The 21,049-nt window shown below is 46.9% G+C and overlaps 1 protein-coding gene across 3 annotated transcripts in view; it reads left to right on the forward strand.

Annotated features, from left to right (window-relative positions):
* Nucleotides 1–21,049, forward strand: part of LOC138487944 (calcium/calmodulin-dependent protein kinase kinase 1-like) — a 1,547,719-nt gene that overhangs the window by 370,563 nt on the left and 1,156,107 nt on the right. The window lies entirely within an intron of this gene.

Below are 21,049 nucleotides of genomic sequence, written 5' to 3' on the forward strand. Positions count from 1 at the left end.
GTGGTCATCCAGGCACATTCCATATGTGGGCTGTTCCTGTCGCCATGTACCCACCCATTTGCCACTGCCAGGTGTGAAGCCCAGTAATATATTTTGAGATCTTTGAGCCTGATCGCACCCTCCCACACCGAACGATACAGATTGTGCAACTCAATTCCTGGTTGAAAGTCCCTCCAAATCAATTTCTGCAGCACTGTCTCGATAATTTAAAAAGTACTGTCCTGCACCCTGACTAGGGTATTATGCAAAATGTATAGATATCTGGGCAGTGACATCATCTCAAACATTGCTGCTCTCCCCAGCATGGACAAGGGGAGGGCGGACCAAAACCTAACATCAACAACAAATCTTACGATCACCGGATTCAAGTTAAAATTCAAGAAAAGTAGCTCTGTCCAGACCCACTTGGGCCCCTAAATAATTAAAGGAATCCCTTGCCACCGAAAGGCGTTACCTTCCAGGATTGCCACCGGTGCACTCTTCACCAGGAATAGGACCGATTTTGACCGGTTGACTCTGAGACCGCTGTGTCACCCATAGGTTGCTAGGATCTCAGTTATTCTCAGGATCGACCCTTGCAGTTCTCACACGTACAATAACAGGTCATCTGCATATAGAGATAACCGTTCCTCCCATCCCGATGACCACACAAAACCAAACAATCTCCTCTTAGCCAGATTTCCAGGGGCTCAATAGCCAGAATGAACAGGGCAGGGATAAGGGGATAGCCCTGGTGTGTACCCCTCTCTTTGGGGAAATGTCTAGATAGCACTTTATTGACCCAGACTCAGCTCTAGGATGTACATACAACAGCTTCACCCATGCTAGGAATTTCGGTCCAGATCCCATATGCAACATAACTTCCCAGATGAAGCCCCAATAGACTGAGTCGAAGGCTTTCTCAAAGTCCATGGCCACCAACGCCAATGAACCAGAGATGTTGTTGTCCCTGTCTAGGGATGCGTGAAGCTCTCAGATGTTCATGTGTGTCGCCCTATTAGGCAGAAAACTATTTTGGTCTGGATGGATCAGTGCTGGCAACACCGCTAGCAATCGAGTTGCCAGGAGTCCATATTTTGGATTCCATGTTAAGGAGCGATATGGGCCTGTACGAGGTGCATTCCTCTCGTGGCTTAACTTTTTTTTGGCAATTACTATGATTGTTGCCTGGCATAAGTCCAGTGGCAACGCCCCAGCCCTCAGGCTATCTTGAAACATGGCTAGCATGGGACGAGTCACCTCCCCACTGAGGTGTTTCCATTATGCAAGTATGGTTAAAGAGAATTCGAATTGTCTCTGACACAATAGTTCCTCTAAGCTGCTGTCCTACACTTCATCACTAAGTACCTCAGTGTTCTTACTGTGGGGCGAGAGAGAGGAAAGGCAGAGCAGGTTTCCAAATCCCACTTGAGGATATGTAATGTACAGAGTGAAGTGTTGCACTCGGGTAATCAAATGGAGTGATAAAAGACATATTGCAAGATTCTGTATTATGCCGTGTTTGGTGGTGGTGATGCAATTGTCACTATGTGGCGATGTTCTCTATTTTACATATTTTTTAATATATATATATTTGTACTTATCTAATTTTTAGATGATTGTTTTTTAATTAAAGATGTATACTTTTCTGTCACTATCGAGTATTTCTGAGTGACCCACTCATACAGAGCTGCACGAGAAGGTCTATATTTGTATTCCTTTCCTTGTGGTAGGGGAGACCTTTCTCGTATCCTTCCCTAGAGTCTCTTTGTTATATGACTCAGTTATAACGCAGCATTGAAAACAAAACAGCATGACCACAACTCCTATTATTTCCCATTTAAAAGGACGAATGCATTGAAAGAGAATGATTCACATTCAACTCAATGTAGCACAGATAATCAATCTTGCATGATACACCATTTCATTAATACTTGCAGTGACCACTATCTTGACAAGATGGCGATCACAATCATACATAACAGAAAGCATATGGCATTTAACGGTATGTTAACTTTTGAAGTTCTCTGCGTGAGCGGTCACAACCGGTGCCCGGAAACACACAGAAGACATTTCCCACACCAATCCCAGCTACACAATGTTCACTTTCTCCCTTGTTTCTCCTCATTCAGCAGACGCAGGGCTTTATCATTTATTTTAATAAACACTATTTTACGTAAAACAGCTGTTCATTTACTAATAATTATTATAATCTGTGCTTGAAGAGACACAGAACACACTGACAGCCTTGCTGGATATGAACTGTGTGCTGCTGCAAGCCAGGGTCCAAGGCCCCCAGGCCAAAAGTTATTATTATAATTATTTGTTTTTCACCTATTGCTCACAGTAGAAAATTAGGTCAGCATCACTGCACAATGCACTAGTTGCAGAGACTGTTAAATATCCTGGTTCTGTTCTCTGGTGGCTTGAGGGCATCTCATGAAAAAAACATTAAGGGGCAGACATGACAACTGCAAAAACATACCGACATCATGGCCCATGAACTGCATATCTCACTTGAATACACTGAGTATATTGCTCTCTACCACACAGTCATGGCTTCATCATTCTGTGTGTTGAGGATCATGTGATCACTTCTGCCCTTTACTTTGACTCCGTTAACTTTAACGACCAGGACTGTTTAGGATTTACTGCAATTTCTTCGATGATTGTAATAATTGTGAGTCTCTTTTATACAAGCCAATTCGCCTTTTTAGCTGTGGTACCTGGTAGTTGATGGTATGATATTCCTATTCGACGTTTTTCTAGTCAGTCTTTATGTATATTATTTTTTTGTGCAGTTCTTTTGGGCCTGCTCCTGAAATAAAACTATTAACAACAGTTAACTTAGTCGAATGTGTAAAGGAGGGGTGGAAAGCCCCTGGGTAAGCAAAGAGGACAGGCCAGGGGAAATCCCATGCCCAACAATGGAAAAATCCAAAGAATTTGACACCAACCTGTTTTATTTCACAAAACCCATATAAATCAGGGACAGCTGTGGACATCAAAACAATCTCTACGCTCCCTAGTAATTTCAGGCTTAACAGTGGTTTAAAAATGAGGATTAGATCACAACTGACATTTCATTCTGGAAAACCTAAGAGGTGGGAGGATTGGTATATATGTATTCCTTAGGGGGTCGTATGTTCATTGTCTGCACTCTATCTGGTGGCCCCGCCCGAGAACACCTACTGAATTGGTACAGGTGAAAACATGTCATAACACAAAACTATTGGCTGCTGCACCGTTTATGGATGAGCGTTAAAGGTGGCTGGGGATTGGTCAGTGGTGTCTTTATCAGCCTTGGCAATTTGGAAGGTTCTCGACATATCAGCAACATTAGGGGTTGGTGAGAACGGCACCAGGGTGCTACTGTTTCCCAATACGGTTGCCATTTCTGATTCTCTAGGCCACAAGCCAGGACTTTTAGCTTTCAACTTTGCATAAACTTTGTATTCTTTGTCCCGAGAACTAGATGGGAACAAAGGCCTCAGCCTGTCTGTCCCTGAACTGATGAATAGACATTATTCTCTGACTGTAGGTCACTTGTGTGGAGACCACATTTTGAATTATTTTGCTCAGCATATACTAGGATTTTAGCCTTATTAATGCAGGTGTCATTACCCTTTCTCGCCTCCGGAGTTCAAGCTACTTTCTTCCCAATATTAAGCCTTAGTTAATGGGAACCTGACCTTACAGCATTATTTGTTTCTTTACTTAATCTAAGAGAAATGTGTCTCATGCCTGTGAACTGTTATTGTCTGTTCTCTTGGGTGCTGATCCAACCCTTCCCTGTGCACCATAACCTAGGCACAGTTTTATGGATTATTGTCTGGGCTGCTTGGGTCGCAATTTTCTACTACCTCAGCCAGGTCCCCCTGCAGCTTCAAGGCTTCTCGATTTCTCCCATTCACTCTAACATGGCAGCACCATCCATCTTGTTTAACATGGCCACTCAACCTTGCTGCGTTTCTGTGTTAAGCAAGCTTTATATATATACTTCTGTGTTTCCACGTACATATGGAGCATGTGTATTCTAGCCTATTGGATGCAAGCATATTCTTCATGTCTAAGTGCAGTGTTACCTATTGTTTGTGTGGCTTCATGGTGGATGCGTACCTGCTTCGTGTCTAATGCAACTATGTGTGTCAGTTTCAGTGGTGACGTCATCTGCGTCTTCGGTTACAACATGTTCCTATCTTCCATAGTCTTCAAATGCATCTCGTCTTCAATTGATCCAGGATAAAGTCAGTAGAGTTGCCTCAGTGAGTAACATCTCTTGCATCTGTGATATAGCGGTGGAGAGAAGGCGGTTGATATAAGTGATGCGCACCGGCCATTTCTATAGCATCGGGACAGGATGGGGCTGCCATAATGAATGACACATTCATTTGCCTCAACATTCCCTCCTCTGGTTGAGTCCTCGACTACATTTCCCAGAGGACCCTCCCCTCCATATGGTACTTTAGGAATCCATATCTTTGTTACCCCCCTTAAATCACCAGGGTTCTTTATGTGCTCGTCCACACTGCAGGTCATATAACTGAACTCCCCATCTGGTTTACAGAATACCCAATGTCCCAGGTAATTACGGGCGTCTCGGGTATATAAGAATATTGTACCTGGGGGAACAATGGGACTTTGTTTCAGGTGTGACAGGAGTACATTATCAGTTTGTGTTTGCTCATCCGTCTTAGTGTCCATATCTATCACTATTTACATCACTACAATTTCCTTGGCAGTCTTCTTACATTGAGCTATGGCTATTCTCAGGACACAGAATCCAAATAGCACTAACACTCATGCAGCTATTAGTACCTCGAATGCTGGTGGTCCCGCCTAAGACCAGATACTAAATTGATGCAGGTGAAAACATGTCATCATAATGTAAAACTATTGGCCGTTGCAACATTTACAGATGAGCGTTAAAGGTGGGTAGGGATTGGTCAGTGGTATCTTTCTCAGAATTGGCAATTTGGAAGATTACCAGCACATGAGCAACAACAGGGGTTGGTGAGAACGGCACCAGGGTGCTACTCAAGAAAGGCCTTAGAGGAGAGACCGGTTCTCCTCCAAGCCCAGGGGTGGACTGGCCTACTGGGAACTCTGGAGATTTCCCGGTAGGCCTCTGCACTGTGGGCCTCTTTTGTGTGGTAACCTATTTTAACCGCCACTTCCAACTACCTGTAATGTACCTTTTCCCCTCTACCTCTACTGAACCCTCTCATCCTCTACTGCCTACACAGCAAACCTCATTGCACTCTTTGCAAATTCCTGACCCCTCAAAACTGCCTCACAGTAGCCCAAGCACTCGCACTATCTAAATTAGATAACTGTAACATCCTCCTTCTAGGAACCACAAGCACGAATTTGTCCAAACTTCAACTGCTGCAAAATAAAGCCTTACGAGCAGCCTTCGGATTAAACAGAAACAAACATATCTCCCATAGCAGGAGGGAAGTTCACTGGTTACCCATCCAAGCCAGAATCCTCTTCAAAACGCTCTGCGTCACCTATAAATGCATCACTAAGGTAGCCCCCCCACCTCCACAACTCTATTTATCAAAAAAGATCTACCAGAGTCCTAAAATCTGACTCAAGCGCTATGCTATTCGTCCCAAGGTTCAAGAGCTTTACGGCAGGGGGGGCAGCTTCCCAGTAGCAGCACCCAAGATCTGGAACTCCCTCCCCACCCACATTATAAACAGGCTTTCTCACCACCACTTTAATAGCCTCATTAAAACTTGGCTCTTTAACAAATTTTAACATGTCTTGAATATAACACTGCTTACATAGTAACATCGAAATGTTTTTTATCTGCCTGCACAACCCACTTGACACCCAAATGCCAATATGTGTACTCTTTCTAATCTAACATCAAGTCTCTCTATAATGCAATGCAACTACTCTGTAACCAGGTAAGTACGTTTCCGCAGCGTTTCGAAACAGAAAAAGATTGCTATTAGTAGCCCGGTCTTGTGGGCCAGGGTACTAATAGCAATAAGCCCCTCACTGCGAGCCATTACAGAGTCATGTAATGCCCCAGGGCCTCGCTCGGGCCTTAACGAAGGCCCCGGGGCATTACCTGACTCGGTAATGGCCCCGCGACTAAGGGCTTATTGCTTAAATAAACTGCCCCAATCCATTGACCAATTTAGGTAAGGAAGATGTCTTTCATTGTTTTCCTGCTAAATGTTGCTGGATTCTTTTTATTTTTGACGAGATAAATGGCTTGTCCTTGGATTTCAGGTTGACTCGACAGGTACATTGGAGTCCTCAGCAAATGTCATAGATGTGTCAGAGGCCCTATGGCCTGATTCACAAAGATTAGCAATGGAACATGTCAGAAGATGCCGGGATAAAGCAAATGTTGCGCTCTCCGGGCCTAATTCTCAAAGATTTACACAGGAGCACACAAGGAGATGCCTATGAGCATCTCAGATGTGCACCTGCTACCTACCGTACACATGATTCACAAAGCCTAAAACCAGAGATGTTCATGTGCTAATGGACTTCACAAAGATTTGATCAAGGCCTCTCAGAGGAGCTCTAGGATTCGCCACATTTGCTTCTCTAATAGGCTTTGTGATAGTGGTGTAAGTTGCAGTGCAAAACTTTTAGAATGATGTAATTTAAGTCAATAGTATTTATGCATAGACCAGTGGGCATCGTTCATTTGTATCAGCTACTTTGCACGTGATTAACTAAGCAGGGTGCAAGGTTTGCACTCGTCACTAGCCATTGGCTAGTGATCATTTTTTCGTGGCGAGTAAGAAAATGGTGTGCTGTGCTTTTGTGTAGAAATGAGGTGGCGAGTGACTTTTTATGGCTGGCTGATATCTTGCAACTTGAAATGTTTACCCCAGAACTATGCCTTTGAAACTGAAGGTAATACGGAGATGCCCAGAGATCCTTTTGGGTGCTCTTATGCAAACACGATTCACAAAGATATGCTCAAGTGCGTCTCAGGAATGTTTCAGGATTCTCCAGATTGGCTACAGGTTTAGGCTTTAAATTGGCAGGTGCAAATCTGAGTGCCTGTGTACCTCCTGATTTGCACAGTGCACATCTTTGCAAATAAGGGTTAGAGTGTCTCGAGGAATGCTGGCATTTTCCTCGGAATTGTTTTCTTTCTTCTGACACATTGACCCAGTGAAGCGGGACAAAGGCTTCAGTGAAACGTTCCAAGGTGAAAACTCTGCTATGAGAAACCAAGATTCCTGGCTTATGTTCATCTTTGTCCTATCTCTCTTTATTGATTTTAATGCTAACTGGGCGTTTCCTAGTATTATCCTCGAGAGCGCCCGTAAACACCAGGTTATCATCATAACCTCTGACTATGTTAATAACGCCCATACAACTTGACTATATTCATCTGTATTTTAGGTGCATCTCCTGAACCTATGGAGTGGATTTGTCTCTTTAAGATTGAACTTCAAGACTACCTTGCGAAGCGCACCTTAACCATAGGCCTACACCCACACATACATCTCTCCTTCACGAGCTAAACTACCAATCTCAATCCTTTCAAAAGGGCCTAAAAGAATCGTCATTACTACACATTCACAAACAGTTGCCAGTCTGGCAGCCCTGGTGAAGGTATGTGGCATGTGTCTGGGGAAGCACACTCGAGTGGAAGCATGTTATAGTTTGTATCTTTATCTCTATTCATCTATCTATTCTATTTATCTCTTTCTGCCTATTTGTCTATCTATCTATCTATCTATCTATCTATCTATCTATCTATCTATCTATCTATCTATCTATCTATCTATCTATCTATCTTCTCATAATTTTTGTCAGGGGTCCCACATGGCAGCCTGGCCATTTAAACAGGAGGTGCCGAGATGAAAGGCTTGACAGAGTGGAAAGGTACACTGATGAATAGACTTGATGCACTACATAAAACAGCAGACACCATTGATGCAAGACTTAAGGTGCCTAAAATGCTCTTACAGTCTTTATGGCTTTTGTAAGTCGAGAGTTAAAAATGCTGGCTGCGGCATTCTCGTTTACTTACCCACCTAACCAGGGGGGGGGCGTAACATGAAGGGTGGTAGATTATGTGACGAGGGAGTTGACAGGGGGTTAGAGAATGTTACCTTCCTGCAAAAAGGCTTTTTTGCTGCCGATTGATCCAGCAAGGTCATGTTGAAGCGATGTTTGTGGCTCAAAGTGCAGCGAAGGCCCCATAATCCAGTCAGAATTAAACAATGACACTTTATAAGGTTTAAGATTGCTGAAGTTTGTCACTAGTAGAGGGAAGTTACCGTTGCTTAGATTTTGGGCTTAGGCGCATGAGTTGCCTGTGGAAGTGGCAGCATAAGATCAACATTGCTGCTTCAAGTGAGGAGAGCTCAACGTTGGATGGATTTATGGTATGTTATGTAACTGGGATTGATATCATTCTGTGATTGAGTTCACATGGTCTCCTGGCACCCTGCGAGCGAGGGGTGGGCGAGGTTAGTGGGGAGAGAGGGGACCATGCTAAAGAGCTTTGCTGTTGTTTTGTGCGCTGGCCAGAGGTTCCCTGAGCTTTATCTCCAGGTCTCTTTATGCATGAGGGTTGCATAGGTGTCATATTTTGATGTTTGATTACTTTAATTAGGGTTGTTTAGTTGTCATGTGTGGTTGGCTTAGTTGGTATGTAGATTTGTGTTAGAATGTAGAATTTGAGCATGTTAGTTCCAGTAGTATTCAGTGGAGACCTTGATGGGCAGGTTGGTGGGGGATACATTCAATCTTGACCCTCCATAAAGCAAATTATAATATGACATATCAAGGCTTCAAAAAGGCATGCCGAGGCCTGGTGAGCACAATGACATATTCAAAGGCATAGAAGAACATGTGAAAGGCCTAACAAGGCAAAACAATCTCTGTCTCTTTCTGTCTCTCTCTCTCTCTCTCTCTCTCTCTCTCTGTCTCTATTTTTCTCTCTCCGTCCCTCCCTCTCTCCCAAATAGATACATTGCACTCCATGTGAAATGGTGATCTCAGAATTGGATGTAGAGGGCAAGGGGCAATCTATAGGTGTTTACTCATTACCAGGAGGGAGGTACTAGGGGTTTCGGGAGGCATGGACTATTGGGTCAGAGAATATTCTGCCCGAGCTATGAAAACCTGAGATGTTCATTTGACCTTCCTTAGTATGTTGGTATTTGGTGAATGAAGCGTTTTCATGGTATGGTGGATGTGATCTGTTCGATTAATGCAGAAATTCTCAATGCAGGAACATTCTGGGACTTATGTAGGTGCAATTATTTTGGGAAGAGGTCGGTCCCACTCAGGAGCAACAAATGGTGAAGGGATGATTTTGTGGTAGAGCTCACGGCTGGAGCAAAGGACAGGTCATTATAAAAGGGGATTCTTAGGTTACAAAATCGTGGTTGGTTTGAGTGAGGTGGAGGTCCTGAGGAAGGTGGCCACAGGAATACAAGGCTTTGGAGAAAGATCTGTCTTAAAGGCATTTAGCCATAATTGGCAGCTATTGAAGATAGGATCTTATAGACAGACTACCTCCATTTTACGACCCCAGGCACCTCCTGGCGATGAAGGTGTTCTGGATGCCACCAGCTCACATTCTGAAGCCAATGTCATAAATGCTTACACCCTGAGTCAGTAGAGCGATGTTAACATTGAAAGGAATCCGATATAGTGCTGCTCCATGAGGCACTCTGCAGGGTTTCGTAGTTTAAGAGGGCACAGATGGACCCAGTTGTACATGTTGAATATAAGCACTTAGAAAGAAAGCAAGTCATTTCAGTGCTGTGTCGGCACATTCTTCAATTAGTGGGCCTCATTACGAGCGCGGCTTTAATTCCAGAGTCATTTACTGTCACCACCACCTGGTCTGGTGGAAATACTGTCAGATTGCAAGAGAGATAATGTCGAGTTAGTCCCCATTGGTGGAGTCCATATGGCTCCATGGAGATTTGGGAAGATTTACTGCAGGTGGCAATTCTGCTGCAGTAAACCCTCTATTTTCTGGAGGTAAAGTGGTGGAGTTACCTTTAGCTGTGTGCTGACTCTAACTCCTCCACCTCACTCCCACTGTCGTATTTTTGGTAGTGGAATAAAGTGGCGGTTAAACTATTAATGCCAAACAGTGGCAGTCATGGATTTGCTACTACTTTGTCACGGTACCACCAAGCTCGCAAAGTGTCCCACAGTGTAGTAGGATGCAATGGTTGACTGTATCTAATGTTGCTGGACTAGTCATGTTAGATAAAGGCGCAAGAAAGAAGCTGATCTTAGGCCTGCAGCAGTTAATCCCTAATAATATTGTGTTTTTATGTAGTGATTCAGGCCTAAATCTCCTACTTCAAAGCACTGTCATACTGGGTTTTACTTGTTATTATTACCCAATGTATGGACCTTGAAATGATGACTGGTGTAGCTGCTCTTGCCTGTGCCCGGCAGGCTGAACACACAACTCTGCAAAGAGAGACCAACTTGAAAGTAGTCCTTTTAGCTCAAGATGGGAGCTGCATTATGACAACAGATACAGCCTATTTATCGCAGAAGGGAGGTGAATGATAGATCTGAAGGCATCCTCAACACCGGAAACTGCATCTAAAAATGTCCACTGTATGGATAACCTGCATCCATTCAACACTGCCCTACATCGCTGTCCTACATCATGCGTTGCATGTTTCCTTATCATTTGACGGTATTTGAACGTATACGCTCCATTATTTTGTGTCCTTGAATAGTCAGCATTTTACCCTTTTGCATTTAACGGGCTGGAAGGATAGCTCAGTGGCAACGCATTTGTCTTGGACGCAAAACAACTCAGAGCAACACAAGGGTGAATCCCGATCCCACACTTGGAGATTGGTCTCCGGTATTAAGGATATTGTAAAAAGATGAATTAATGGGCGGAAGCCAAAGACAGGATGATAAATAGTCTATATTAAGGTAGCAAACATGGCTACCCCATGTCACTTTTATAATTTTTGTTGGCAGTCGTATGACATAGAACTAATTGGAATAAAACAGCAGGCGTTTGTTTCACAGATATCCTCTTGGTCCCTATGAATGACCAATCTAGATGTGTAATGGGGATTTGTTTATGTTTTCATCATTAGCAGCTGTGTCAAGGTACACGTTTGATTTGGCTAAAGCAGTGATGGCGTCTCCAGCTAATTGTTCCCTGGTAAGTGTTTCCGTCTCCATGGACACCAGAACAGTACATCTGCTTTTAGAAAACGTTCAAAGAGCGGTAGCTCACAGGTTTCAAGCAGCATTGGCGTTTGAGGGCTGTGTTTCCAGTTCACGCTAAGACAGGTTCACCTGCGGAACGCCCGGTCACGCCTTCCTGCGCTGGTGGGACTTCTTAAATGGTCTCTCCTGTATCCCATTGGATCTGGTCTCGGGGTTCTAAAGATGGCCATTGTCTTCAGGGTTAATATTGCTCTCGCGGCAACTTGGCAGTGCGAGCAAGGGGGCATTCAGAGTTGGGGTTCTCACGAGGATCCTTTGCCACCAAGTCCAAGGGAGAGGAGGCGCTCCTGGGCTTTAGAACATGGTGAGCTGGGCGCGTCACTCGGAGTATGGCAGTGCTGTAAAGAAATACTTTAGAGGAATGACCAGCGCTTGTGTCGCACCGTCATACCCTGGGTTCAGAGGACATCTGCATGAAAACCCCCAGAACTTTGCACGTTTTTCTGCCGCATTTCCCCTAATAAATGGGAGATTCCCCTTGCGTGGATTTACCACCTGAGGTAAATTCTCTAAATACCCAGTGGAGTCCCACGGGACCCCTAAATGGGGTCTAACACAACCACCACTCTGCTGCTCATAATTTGCCAAATGTACCACTAAAATGATTGGCAGCGCATGTAAACAAGTGTGATGGTTATACGGGTGACTCCATGTCATTGGCTAGTCCATGGCCTCAGTCTAGTATTTCCATGAATTGCACTCTGGGTGCTGTAGTCGTCGGTCACCTAAAATCAATAGCATGGAGTGCTCCAGTAACCTTACATATAGGAAACACATTTCCTGTGTGCTGTCTAGTATTTTCCAGCCATAGCCTCTTGTCCCGGAATCCGTAATGGGATCGCACTCCAAACCCAACACGGGTGGTCCTACAGCTCCCATACCCACAGCTCCTTGACTCTTAGAGCCAGGGTGTGCTTGTGTAGTACTCTGGTTACCAGGCCTGTGTGTGTGTGCAGGGGCCACACTCTTTTAAAACTGGCTTTTAAATTAATTCTCGGAACAGAAAGGATAGAGACGTCTACTCAGTATGGGGCGACTCCCATCCTTGTGTGAAGCAGTGGCACTGTTTCCTGATTGATTGTACAGCGCCAACATGCAAGAAAACTCACTTCAAGTTGCCAATTGCAAAATTCCCTATTCAATGTTACAGGACAGCAGGTGAAATCATGTTATTTGGGCATAAATTACCCTATGAAGTTTAATGAATACATTAATCACTTAAAGAAGAACTTCAAAGTAATTGTTCCGTCCAAAGAAATAAAAGGCTCAAAGCGTTTATTTTTGCAATGTGCAATTATTTAGGAAGGACATTCAGAGACGGAACAAAATGAGAAAGACCGCTCAGACCAAGAGCTAAGGGGGGCGGGGGTGGTCTCAGCTGTAAAGCAGAGACTAAGCGCCTTTCCATTCAGCGCTGCTGATTTTACAGAAGAAATCGCTCGCTGGCTACACACATCCAGCTGCGTTCCTGTGTAATGTCAGTTGCCCCACCCCCGCTTTCTTATACTGACATATTGGTAAATGAAATCCGGCGCAAACGGGTGTAGATTTCAGAAAAGGTCCGGTGTTGTGCATTGTAGAAGAATTTCTAATGGAAATGCAATTTGAGCACGTGCCGCACAAAGTACACCAGACACAACTTTCCTCGCCGTTTAGTTTACCGCCGTTCGTATTTTTTGTATGTGCTGGGGGTCGGCCTCCGGCCGTCACACACGCATACAGCCACACGCACCCATACATGCAGGGAAGACACGCCGGATACGTGTGATGGCTCCGGTCTCCGGCGCGAACTGCCGGGCACCGCCTTTATTAAACTAACGCGCATGCGCAAGCCCCGTAGCTGCTCGCGCATGCGTACTTCATGTACGCAGTACACAACATCCCTCCTTTTCCCTGGAAACAAACAATTAACACTTCACTGCAGAAACAACAACAATTAACAACGGACTGCAGAAGTACAACCTGGTTCCTTCTTCGGATTTGCAACAACACCTTTCCCCGCCTATGGTGCAGGGTCCATGATAAAGTCTCTGAACCTCTGGGGAAGTCGTCGTCCGGCCCTGCTCGGGTATCGTGGTGCCCCGTCACCAGGGGCCTCCGATGTCTCGTGATCTGCAGTTGGGGTAGCTTCTTCCACCCTTGTCTCTTCCCCTTGTTCCGGGACTTGTTCTGCTGTTGCCTCGTCACTAGCGGCCTTGATGCGCTTGAAAAACGACACGTTTCTGGTGACGGTTCCTCTGGCATTGGCTGCGGTGACCATTGTACCTTTCACGTATGTTACCCCCAGTGGTTGGGTCTTGTACGTTGTCGACAGCTTTCCTTCTGCTGACCTGTTTCGTACCAACACGGTATCCCCAACCGCGATCTGTTTTTCTGGCAGTCTCCGCCGCGCTGTTTCATTCTCGTTTCTCCATGACCTTTCTAGTTGTACTTGGTCATTGTCGATCACTCCTGGTTGTCCCCCCTCTGACTCGGGTATGAGTCCTCTTGGGATCTTCTTGAAAAGTGCCTCCGCAGGGGCTATCCCAGTTGATCGATGCGGTGTTGTGCGATACTCCCGGAGAAAGTCGAACAAATTCCGTCGGAGGTCTTCACCTCCATTTTCGGATATGCGAAACACCTTGTTTAGTGTCCGCATGAAGCGCTCCACTTCTCCATTGGCTCTTGGCCATAGTGGGGTGACCTTTCGGTGTTTTATGCCTCTCTCTTTGCAGTATCGAGCAAACGATTGTCCTTGGAAAGGTGACCCATTGTCGGAACATAACTCGAGGGGAAACCCATGGGTAGCAAATATCTTGTCCAAGGCCAGGGTGGTGTGGTCAGTGGCCTGGGACTCGACCAGTTCCACCAGTGGATATCGGGACCATTGGTCAGTCACTACTAGGAAGTGTAGTCCTCTTCCGGTAGAGCCAAAATCGGCATGTACTGTCTCCCAAGGTAAATCGCTCCTTGCCATGGTCTGAATCGGGGGTCCCTTCTCCGCCGGGCTCGTTGCTTGGCACGGGATGCATGCCCTTACATACTCTTCCACTCTCTTTTCCAATTCGGGGAACCAAACTTTGAGTCTGAGACGTGCCTTCATTCTGGTCATCCCTTGGTGTCCGTTGTGTGCCAACTGAAGGACCTTCGGCACGAGTGACCTGGGGATCACAATCCGGTGCCCTCTCAGCAGGAGACCATCGGCAGTCACTGACAGTTCCTGTCTTGCACCCCAGAGCAATTGCAAGTCCCTTTGCGTTTCTGCGTTTCTCCGGGCATTGTTCAGAAGGAGCTCCCGCCATGCTCCTGTGGCTACCGCACCTTTCACTCTCAGAAACGCCTCATCCGAGTTCGATTCGTTGGCAATTTCTTGTCTTGTCAAAGCAATGGGAAGCGCCGACTCGACGACCATGTGAATGGTGTCCATACAGTTTGCAACCTCCGTAGTGTCTCTGGGTCTTCCTGCGCCGGGGTGGCGAGACAAATAGTCTGCAGGGTTGTGCGTACCTGGGCAGTATACCAGCTTCACCCCGTACTCCATGAGGGATAGCATCCACCTCTCTATCCGAGGTGGCGGTTTGGACGAAGCGCCTGCCAGAATGGGCAGTAGGGGCTTGTGGTCCGTCACCACTACAACAGGTTTCCCCAGAATATATAATCTAAAATGTTTACAGCCCCATAGTATTGCGAGGGCTTCGCGTTCAATTTGAGAATATCTTCTCTCTGTGTCTGTAAGAGCCTTGCTGGCGTATGCAACGGGTCGCATGGATCCCTGTTGATCCGCCTGCACGAGAACCGCCCCAAGTCCCACTGGACTGGCGTCCACTATGATTTCGGACTCCCGGGCTGGGTTGAAATATGCCATGGTGTCTTGTTCAGACAGGGCATCCTTGATGGCCGTGAATGCTCTCTGTTCCTTTCCAGTCCACGTCCATGCCACGTCATTCCTCGTGAGTGCTCTCAGGGGTTCAGAGAGAGATGCTAAGTCTCGAATAAACCGCCCACAGTAGTTCACCATCCCTAAAAAACTGCGGACTTCTGCCGGGGACGTGGGAGGTGACGCCTCTCGAATGTCTCTCACCTTCTCAGGATCTGGGGATATGCCTCCCACATGGAAGACAAATCCAAAAAATTCCAGGCTGTCCTTCAGGAATTCGCACTTTTCTTGGTGCAGCGTCAGGCCGAGGTTGTGGAGCCTGTGAAAAGTGTTTTCCAGACGCTTGATATGCTCTGCTTCAGATTTGGCAAAGACTAGTATATCGTCTGACATGTTGATTACTCCTTTTAGTCCGGACAGAGCCCCCCTGATAGCATTTTGGAAGACTTCTGCCGCCGAGGAAATTCTAAAACTGAGCCTTTTATATTGATACAGTCCTTCGTGTGTTGTAAAGGTTGTAATATATCTAGACTCTGGGTGGAGCTCCAACTGGTGATAACCCGCTCTCAGGTCTAGTTTCGAAAAGAATTTCGCACCCTGAAGTTCTCCAACGATGTCGTCCAGAGTGGGAGTGAGATGACGTTCTCTTTTTATGGCCAGATTAGGAAGTCTCATGTCTACGCAAATGCGTACAGCCCCAGGCTGTTTGGGCTTTGGGGCCACTACAATAGGAGAGACCCACGGGGTGGGCCCTTCCACCTTTTCAATGATATCTCGTTCCACTAAGTCTTGCAGCTCCTTCTCCACCTGAGCCCTCAGATGAAACGGTATGCGACGATGTTTCAGCGCCGTTGGTCTGACTGACTCATCAATGTGGAGCCTTATTGGTCCAGCCTTCAGTTTCCCTATGCCCCTGAAGAGCTTCTCAAAGCATGTCAGCAGGCTGTCCAGATCTGTGTGATACACAGCAAAAGTGAAATGAACCAGGTCGAGTGCTTCAGATGCTGCGCAGCTTAAAAGTGAGTGCGGACTGACGTTGGTTACAAAAAACCACACTTTGAAGCTCTTTTGGCCATGGGTCACTGGGGCTACAAATACCCCTAGGATGGGTAGCGGAGTATCTTCACCAAAAGCGTATATCTGGGCTTTGGAGGGCGACAGGGTTGGTGGGCCTGCCAGTGCGTTGTAATGTCTGTCCGCCAGTACGCAGACTGAAGCTCCCGTGTCAATGAGGACTGAGGTGGGAATCTCTCCAATGTCCACAGCACATATGGGTCTTCGTCTAGTACCAGGGCCATTTGCGATGCTGGAAATGAAGAAAATTTCTTCCTCCTCTTCTTCCTCTTCTTCGGCAATGTGTAGGTCGTGCACGTCCTGTTCAAGGGACGATATGCCCCTTGCCGTGCGAGCGCCACCTCTACCGGCCCTCTCTGGTCCTCTGCTTGCTGCCACGGGCATGGCGGCCCTACACATCCTGGCGTAATGCCCCGGTATCCCACACCTGCCGCATGTTCGTGATTTGGCTGAGCATTCGCCCCTGTGTGGGAGGTCATATCCACAATAGGAGCACGACTGAGGGGTATCTGAAGTCGTGGGTCCTTCTCCCTTCTTCGGTGTCCATCTGGCCTTCCCAGGTGTGAACCGTCCGACTGCTAGAGCCTCCTCCTCATTCTTGGGATGCGTGGCTGCGTCCATTTTCGATCCTCTGGCCTCCGCCAGCTCATACGCTCTTCCCATGTCCAGGATTTGCCGGAGGGTCAGCCCTGGTTCCCTCAGGTCTTGCCTCCTAAGTTTTCCTGAGCAGCAACCTTGCAGCAGTTGGTTTCGGACCATTTCCTCTTCGTTGACCCACCTGCAGGAGCTCGCTAGGTGTCTCAACCGGGCACAAAACTGGTCCAGTGACTCTTCGCTTCGTTGTTTTTCTGCCCCCATTACAAACCTGTCGAAATCAACATACGCTAATGGTAGGAAGTGATCCCGAAGTGCTTGCTTGACAGCGTCATATGTCGCCACTGGAATGTCAAGGGAGTCATATATTTTCTGGACTTCAGTGCCTGCGGAGTACATCATGATGGCGATCTTTGCCTCGTATTCTGTCTCCCCTGAGGCTCTGAACATCATTTCCAGTCTTTTGACCCATGTGAGCCATTTTGGGCCAAGTTTTGATGGGGGCCCCGTAGTATCAAATTCGGGCATGGGAGCCAGAGTGGTGCGCACTCTGCGTGGTATTGGGGCAACGGCGCCCTCATCATCTGTTTCTTCACCAATCACGATAGGTACTCACAGTATTGTCTTGGCAGGTTGATGGGTGATCCGACTCCCAACTGTGGCAGAGTCTACTTGTTGGCTCTTCTGCCACTTTCTGTGTCACAGCCCTGGTTTAGCTGGGCTGTGGAGTGTCCAAAAATTGCTGCAACTGCTTGCAACGGGCAGATGGCGCACGAGCACCCGGAACGGGCCGCAACCACTGCGTGTGTCGTAGTGAGTGAGCACTCAAAATGGCCGCCGGCTGTTAGAGCGGGTCCGCGACTGCGGAGTTGTGCTTCGTTTCGCCGGTGTCGTCGGAAAACGGGAAGAACAGCTCTGATCCTGCCTCGTCGCCAATTTTGTATGTGCTGGGGGTCTGCCTCCGGCCGTCACACACGCATACAGCCACACGCACCCATACATGCAGGGAAGACACGTGTGATGGCTCCGGTCTCCCGCGCGAACTGCCGGGCACCGCCTTTATTAAACTAACGCGCATGCGCGAGCCACGTAGCTGCTCGCGCATGCATACTTTGTGTACGCAGTACACAACAGTATTCAAGGCCTACTGCCTGCTTTCCCCCCGCCCCTACGTGTTTAAGAAGTGGGCCGCTTTTGGGTTTCCTGGAGGTGCATCAGTCGGGGTCGCCGGCAGGTCGCGTTTGGCATGGCAACAGAAAGTCACTTCAGCTGCCCACTCGAGTGAGTGTTTACTGTGACTGCGCTTTTTCTCTGGTACTGCACGCATTTCCACTACCTGACTGACTACTGTAGCCAGTGCCGGTACTGTGGAGCAAGACCACCGCTGAACGGCTTCATTCCCTTACCAGATGCCCCTGTAATCCGCATCGATGTGTATAAAACGCCTCAGCCATAGAGAAGATGTTGCGTCATCCCACTGTGACGTCACGGCAGTGGAAGATTGGCCGTAGTCCACAGCGTTATGCCTCCGCCCTGTCTCCCGCCCGTCGCTCATTTTCACAGGGTGTCCCCCTGGTGTGCCAGTCACGAGCATGCGCGAGTTTCACGGAACCACAGCTATCAAGCGCACCAGCGCCACACTCCGTATTCCTCCACCCCCCTGAGAAGAAGTAGAGAGGCTGGGGCAGGCCCACGAGAATGGTAGGACGCCAGGTATTGTTTTGTTTTTGGGGAGAGACCTGGAAGACAGTGGAAGGGTGCCATGCATTGCTTTCTTTTGGGGGGCGAGAGGGCAAACATAGGCCGCTAGGGGGGAGAGTGGTGGGGTGGCAGGTATTGTTATGCTGTAGGAAGGGGGCACACATGAGGGAGATGATTTTAGGTGGTAGGATGCCGGGTCCATTGTGATGTTGCTGGGGTGAGGAGGATGGGGGAGAGGTGCCAATCCATGTTGTTGCTTAATTCCATCATACGTTTCTGCCCCACTCCCTGCAATGCTGTTCTATGTGGACCATGCGTAGGGTGCAAACGGGGTGTGGAAAACTATGAACAACATAAGATTGTAGATGCGTAGCTCGGGGTGCATTGTGCACCTCAGGGGGGGGTGACATCATAGACCTCTCTTTGATGTGCTTCACTATCAGATGTCACTGTGAACCTCGCAGTGACATATCCTCGTTGTTGATGGTTACGCATCCATCATTTGGAACTTGTTTGTAAAGCGCCACTCCTCCTCTCACGCACGCCTGCCTTATGGAAATCGTGCACCCTTCTCCGTCCTGTTGGAGAATGTCAGCATTTGGGGGTAGGAACGCATGAGGCTTGCTGGCTCCTGGCTGGGTCTTTTGTGTTACGTGCAGTTGCAGAAGCAGGGACCGCATTCAAAGGCTGTCAGTGAAATTGAGGCAACTGGGAAACCTTTTCATGTACAGCTGCCGGTGCCAAATTATGCATTCTGCTTTTCTTCAGATGTTTCCCATTTGATCAGAATTCATGCACAAAGCGTTATTTTAGGAATCATTTATCACACATACCCTACCCCATCATTTGCCTGTCTCCATTGATGACTGGGGTCTGTCGTCCAGCAAAGCTAGATTAATAATGTAACCTGTATTCTGACTCCCTGCAGCCTGGCAAGAGCAATATTTCACTTGGTGGGCTTGATAAACTGCCACCATAAGCACCACCTCTGCCCAGAGACCTGTGAACGACACATGTCTTCAATGAGTGCGCCTGTCATTTCAAAGCACTCATACATTCTATATATAACATTCATTTTTTTGGGGGTATTTCATTCCAAGCCAAAAGATAATTGTCGAGTATTTGAGTGTTTACTTGAACTCGGGCTGTCATAGCTCCCCCTTCTAATGCTGCTTGCCAACACACCTTCTAAATGGTCGATCTGCATTCACAATATCTCCCCCTAGGCACCCCTGTTGATACTCAGACACGATTGGGAGGAGCACCTGACACTTGTGTAAGCATCGTTCTGCTGAAGGATTGTATACCCTTAAGTTAGGAGAAGTCTGACACTGATCTCACGAATAGTCTTGGATCTCCCTCCCCCGTTGACATTGGCCCCTGCGATCCTCACCAAGGTCTTAGCCTATCCTTTGCCTGGCCAATGGATGCGCTTAATCAGCCTTAAGTTAAACCCTTCCAGAACAGAATGGGTCAGCACACCTGGGCAAGACATCTATGGCCATTATCAATGGGGAAACTCTCCCAATTCTGTAACGATGGTCAAGAATCTGATATCCTTGGACAGGTATTACCCACTTTTGCCGAATGTAAAAAAATGCAACAAAAAGAAACCTGCAAAACTGTCAATTTGATTGCAGGAAAAATATTGATGGTACGTTTGTGCGAGGTATGTAGCGAGGGGTGGAAGTGGGGGCGTGTGGTGGTTTAAGCCCCCCTGCTTTCTTGCAGTACAAAAGTGGTTAAATCGTCAAAAAATAATCATGAAACTGTCCTAGATCCAGTGGACACAGGTTATATCGCAGATCGCTATTAATGAGTATCTCGATTTCAGTGCTTGTGAAACCCCAAAAGATCTCGAAATGGATTTTACTTGACATTTCGTTTGTCTTGTCACCTTCGGCTGAAGCCATTGCCTATTTGGCTCTTCTAAGAAGCCTTATTGATCGAATTTGGTTCCTGCAAATGGTGCATTGTGTAGCTATGACTGCGCCTTGGTTGATCTGATCACTTGCCACCGTCCTAGGGCTTCCTGTACTGGTTCCTAATGCAGGAGCATGCAAAGGTCAAGGTTCTCTTTGTGGCTTTTTAGGCACTACATGGTTGTTGTCCCCAGTTCTAAGTTGTTAAAGGTGTCCAATATATTCCTTGGTGAATGTTGAAGTTAAAAGCGGCCTTGATTCTGAGCCCCATGTGCCATTGCGTGGTGGAAAGACACTTTCCTTTTTTGCCCCATATTCTGTATCTATATTTATATAGATTCAGAATATGAAGCAAATAAGGAAAAGTGCCCAATCTGCTCCATATTCCATATCTGTTAGTGTAATAATAATAATTTGCAGTTATATAGCGCTACAAACCCTCAGGTAGCTGAGCGCTGATTACCCACGGTGTGTGGTGCTCATTTAGCGACCTCAGAAGTGTGAAACGCTGAGTCCCTTGCTGGCATTCGAACCTGTGTTGATAGGCTCTGCACAGATGTCAAAGCGAGCACTCTACTCGCTGTGCAATTTGACCGGATCAGACACAGGCATGGTATAGATAAAGAATATGGAACAAATAAGGAAAATGTACTTCCACCAAGGGTCAAGTCCTAAAACGTAAAGTGGGGGGACTCCTCAA

This window comes from Ambystoma mexicanum, chromosome 9 (assembly GCF_040938575.1).
Source record: "Ambystoma mexicanum isolate Mex_15411 chromosome 9, UKY_AmexF1_1, whole genome shotgun sequence".
Lineage (NCBI taxonomy): Eukaryota > Metazoa > Chordata > Amphibia > Caudata > Ambystomatidae > Ambystoma > Ambystoma mexicanum.